This window comes from Stegodyphus dumicola, chromosome 3 (assembly GCF_044657685.1).
Source record: "Stegodyphus dumicola isolate Sdum_Otavi_A_Nest chromosome 3, ASM4465768v1".
Taxonomy (NCBI): Eukaryota; Metazoa; Arthropoda; class Arachnida; order Araneae; family Eresidae; genus Stegodyphus; species Stegodyphus dumicola.
Genome location: NC_140770.1, coordinates 116,112,678 through 116,118,521, shown reverse-complemented (window position 1 = coordinate 116,118,521; position 5,844 = coordinate 116,112,678).

The window sequence follows — 5,844 nt, the reverse complement described above, 5'->3', positions numbered from 1 at the left end:
CTCTGTTTTCTTTGTTTGTCATTCTTCCAGATATTTATTAAATTTTCTGACAAATTTATTGGATTGAGGCAACAAAATGAGAGAAAAACACTTTGTAACCTAATGTTTTAGTAACAACCGGCTCATATTTATGATATGCTTTTAAAAAATAATAAAATGAGTTTCCGTTTGATATTTATTTTTCTACCAGTCCCAATGCTGATTGGTTTTGAAAACTTACTTGATTTCTAAACTAACTGCTAAGCCAATCTACTAATTAAACGAACCAAACTTTGGAAGAGACAGAATACGTATATTTTTTAACTTATGGAAACATTTAACTTATAAACTAAAGACATAAGATTTTTATGTTATACTCAACGATAATTATACACGTTATGCTAGTAAGTCGAAATTTATAAAAATGCGCCATATTATAGTTGATTGATAACAATATGCTTTTACATTGATTGATTCTATATTTTGCATCAGCTGCCGAAACGCCTCATTACAATGGTGTTAAGTAATCATAAATAACTCACTTCGTCATATTTTCAGCAGAAAAGATGAACCAAATATACACGGTAGCGCTAGAAACTGGCAGAAATCTTCATTAAAAACAGGGAAGCTAGAACGGGTTCTCGCTTATAAGAGACGCTGCTATCTACAATGAGTATATGTCACAGGAAGAGAAAAAAATAAAAATTAAATAAAAAGGATATACAATTGCCTCAACTGATTATTCAATCACAGCAATAAAGAGTTAGCTATCACGTAATTCACTGATGCTTTCCCCCTTCTGAATACTATTCTTTTCTAGAGAAAGCTTTACATTTAGAAAATTCTAATTGGATTTAAAGGAAGCTGAAATATGATTTGAATGAAAACAATGCCTTTAAGAATGCAAGCGGAGTTTTAACTCGCGCGACGCTGAGGGTAGTTTATTACGGCAAGAAATTTCAGTTTAAAGCAGGGTTTCTTTTAAACGTTTTTCAGTCGCGACCGCCTTTTATCACTGAGATTTTTTCGCGGCTCCCAGGAACCCATAACATTTACAAAAATTTTGTGGGACCCCATAAGTATTTCGCAAATCCGACACACGCGTGAGTGAAACTGTCAATTTTTCACTTGTACTGTAATATACTATTGCAGTTTTAGGACATTAACTTTAATTTCTAATTTTAAGACATAGAAAAATGTGAAAAGTTTAAATAAGTAACAGACGAGATGACAGTGTCACGTGAAAAGCAAGGAAAATGAACGTTTCTATTATAAAAAGCACGCGTCGAAACGTTTTCATTTCTTTTGTCTGCATTGTATTATCATTATCTATTTTCAGATACATTGCGTAAAAATATTTGGTAATTGTAAAATTATTATAATAAGTTAAAAAAATATAAAAACTGCTAAAATTTTTAGCGACCCCCTGCTGCAGGTCCCTCGACCCCCATAAGAAACCCTCATTTAAAGGAAAATACAAGTTTGCCTCTAACTTGGTTTAAGGGAAAACGACAGAAGATTAATGGTTTTGAAATAATCAGTGATTTTTCTCGAGTTATTAAGGTCTGAATTCTTTACTTGTAAAAGTTAACATTATATTTTCCATACTATCAATTAATAAAATTAAAAGAAAAAAATAGCACTACTTTTAAGAACTAAACGGCAAAGATATTTTCATTTAATTACGTTTTCAAACCTATTAATTTCTTATTTCTAGCTCAATATTACGTTGTTTCACAATTATTGACTGATTCTGACACAAAATGAACCAACAAAACCAAAAGAAGAAATATATTTTAATTAGAAAAGTATTTTCTCTTGTCAGCTGTACATCGAGTTCAGGAAGATTCTAGTGCAAAAATGCCACAGCAATAAAAGTGGTCTCTAAAACATGCAAATGACATGAACAACAGCATGTTGTTTAGTGACCGATTGTCTTTCAAAAAGGTGTTCGAAATGGTGAAGCATTGCAGTCAGAACACGCAGAGTGATAGAAGACTTGATAACCTAGAGAAAGGAAGTGAATTTCTCTTTGGATGATCATATCTTAAAGAGAAGTGCTTGCAAAAGTAATTATCGTTCTTAATTTCTTCTTAACAACGAAGAAAACCTTTTCGAAATATTTTTTTTTCATTTTGTCGATTTCGTGTCCTGTCAAAGTACAATGTATTTCTGTTTGAGTAAAAGTATTTATTACAGGCCTAGCTGCGAGCGATCCAGTGAAATATATGCATAGTTACGTCATGAGTAATTCAATTGTTTCTATATTACATAAGAGGAAATGCCTCCACGTGGCATTAACATAAAAAATTCACATCAAATACTCTTTTCTTGATCTAGTTTTTCCATTTTCAATAGCTTACTTTTGATAGAAGATTTTACTGAAATTAATATATCAGAAATCAGACTGTAATAACTTTTTAATTTTCTAACATATTAAATTTGTAAGTAATTTAACTATATAAAGTTATTGATTTTATGAAGCATTTGTAAGCTATTCTAGAAGTTAGGCCGTAATCTGAAGTTTTAATACTGTACTTTTGTATTTATCTATCAACTTTTATTGAAACGCAGAAAGTTACAACATATTAAGAAAATTTGTTCTATAATTTTTGCGAATCATATTATGATGATGGTTTTCTTTTACTTTAGTTTAAAGTAAAAGGAAGTAGTTTTAGTGGTGGGTATCTGGAAAGAAATTTACTACTTTAAAAGATATGAAAACTGTTGAATAAAATCACAAGTTTCCATATTTCCTGTTCAACTTCAGCAACATTACATGTATGTTTCTCCCTTATTTAGATTCGCCCTTATTTTTATTCCGTGCCTTTTTCAAATACCTTTACTATGAACTGTAGGAGAGTATACTTTAAAAACATGCCTATCACAGTTTAGAACTCGTCCTTACTGTACATATGATTTTAATGGAGAATTTTCTTAGCAAACGAAGGAAACATCCACGTTCTGGAGAATGCCAACTTCCTGATAATATGAGTTATAGATTTATCAATACGAATAATATAAATAGTGCTATTTTTTTTAAATAAAATGAAATGTAATGTGAAACGAAGTCTATAATTCACATAAATAGAGAAGAGAATAAATTTTCTCACCTTTCTTTTCGTTTCATTTGGAATAGTTTAAAAGGATATCCAACCAGCAATCGCTAGAAGCTGTTAAGCATGCAAAAACATTATCGATGGTTTGTCACAGGCACCACTTACGCGTTCAACACTCTTATATGTTAGTCCAAAGATATAAATCTTTGGACTCACAGCCGATTCGCAACTGTTTCACAACTGAACTCCCTAGCACACCAAACCGTATTTTTCAGCGGGGTATCTGAAAGCTTCTCTGTTTTCTCTGCTCATTGCATCCCTGTGAGGACAACAGGATCTAGTAGGATCGGACGTAGGTTTTTTTAAATGTGTTTTCCCGAATTCTCTTGAAAGTCACCAAGTTGGCAAGAAATCGCTAAATATCGGAAAAGCCCTTCTATAATAAAATTGCCTATATCTCTAGTTTTAATTGGTTGTGATGTAGCCGTTCCTCAATAGACACTAATGCCGGCTAGCTTTAAAAGGATTTATTAACAGAGCACACAGGAACGGTTACAAACAAAAGAAATATACATAAAAATGAAACATATACCAAATGGAACATCAAACATTGAGAATAACATAACATAGTAAGCTATCATCATGGCGGCTGGAGGTCGACTGACGTTTTTTCATATCGCCACGAGATGGCGTTTAAATAAAATAGTTCGGTTACAGTTCATGAGTTCATGGCGTGAATAAAATAGTTCAATTACACTTAAATAGGTCTGTTACATGGTCTATTTTTATAATTCTAAAACCATTGTTCTCAGAATTAAAAGATCTGTAATTTTTTGCAGGAAACACTTACATAAAAGTTATGTGGCCACAAATTAAATTAAACACCAAATAAATCATAAAATCGCTGCTATAAAAACGTAAATAAATAAAACAAATAATTAAAGGCCTTACAAAATATTAAACAACACAAAAGATCAGAAATACAATAAAAATTAATAAAATATTTACAACTATTTGCAGGAATATCAATGTTTAGTTTACTTACTAAGATGACTTACACTTTTTTTTATCCTTTTGTTTTTATTTTTTAATTTTTAAAATTTTTTATAAGGTATTTTCAGCCTCCTTACTGTTTGACTTCGTGGTGTAACTGGATAGCATATTCATCTGGCAGTAGGGAGTCCAGTGTACGGTTCTCGGCTGGAAGTTGTCGATTTTTCATCTCTTCTGCTTCACAAAACTTAATGGACTTTCATATTTATTAGACATCACTTCCTTTGCCCTAGCGCCACATAAAATCCAACAGGCAAGTCACAAAATGTTTAAAAACAGCTCATTTTTAGAATTCCTGTTAGAGTGTTAAGGGCTGTAATAGATATTTTTAAATTCATTATATTAATTCTTTAAGAATAATACATGGGCATATCATAAAATTTATAATGTTCTAACACTTCGTTTAGTTATTTCAGAAACATTCATTAAAAATTGCTTTTATACTACATTGTTCATAAATACTCCTACCTAAGCAAAAAAACTGCAAATTGTTGTTGTCCTGAAACTGAAATAAGTAGTTTACACATTACAATCAGCTGAAATGAAATTATTTTCTTAGTACCTATCATTGCAAAAGCGAAACTCTCTTATCTTTTCGTTAGTTTTTAATTTGAAGTGAAGAATGTATACTCTGCTTACATGCCCAAATGCATGTTTATTAAAAGACAAGTGTATATTTGAACAAAACTTGTAAAGCTTAGCACACCGTAGTTGTAAAAAATCTACGAGGATAGGGGGTATAAAATCGATTACTTCTGGTAGATTCCGCACTTGAAAATTGATTCATCTAGCCATGCAGTGTTATCCAGATGTTGATAATGTTCAAATTTTGCCAAAAGTTTAATATTACATTTCGTACAATAGGTAAAATCGAGAAGATGTAGTAAGAAATTTTACCGTTTGTTATCCAAGTATTTAGAATGTAGATGTTTGAACGACGGGCATTTAAAGAAAACTCCGGTACCTTCTATTTCTCGAAATTACCAGAAGGCATATACGTTAAAGTTACCTATAGGGGCCGGATATGGTTACAATTGGACATCAAAATCAGTTACTGTACCATTTACAGTTATACAAACACTAGACCAAAATGTCGCCAAATGGTCACCACTTTTTGTCAACTTTCAGCGGCTTTAGCCAAATTTGGACACACAAATTACACCAAAACCATCGCCAGCTTAGCAATATATCGCCAACTGAGTGAGAAAGCCATTTAACTCAATGTTAAATAGATTTTACTTTTCCGCCAGAGCTTCGTCTCTTTCAAACATTTTATTTTACAGTATACAAAGAATAGTACAATTTTACATATAATTTCATTAAAATTATTCAAACATGCACAAAATTTGTAGCAATATATCTATATAAGAACATACTTACCGTGAAGGATTTTCACATTAGCTATATTTTGATCTGCAAAATTTGATTCGAAAGTGTTTTTTCTATAGTCACATTCTATGGCAACGTATAATTCAAAATTTTATCTTTTGCCATGTTTCTATATATTATCAGCATCTTACTGTATAAAGCATTTCTCCGTTTCTTGCGTCCTTCACCCTGCAAAGCGATCTATATATTCCAAAAGAAAGCGAAATCTATATTATGTAACTAACTTAACTCACTCCTAATTGATGTTAAAAGAAATATTATATGAATAACGGAATTTTCTGCTTATGTTGCCAAGTTAATATCACAGCCGTAAGTTTAGAATTTGGTGTTAGCCACTCGATCCATATGACGGACTACGGACAGG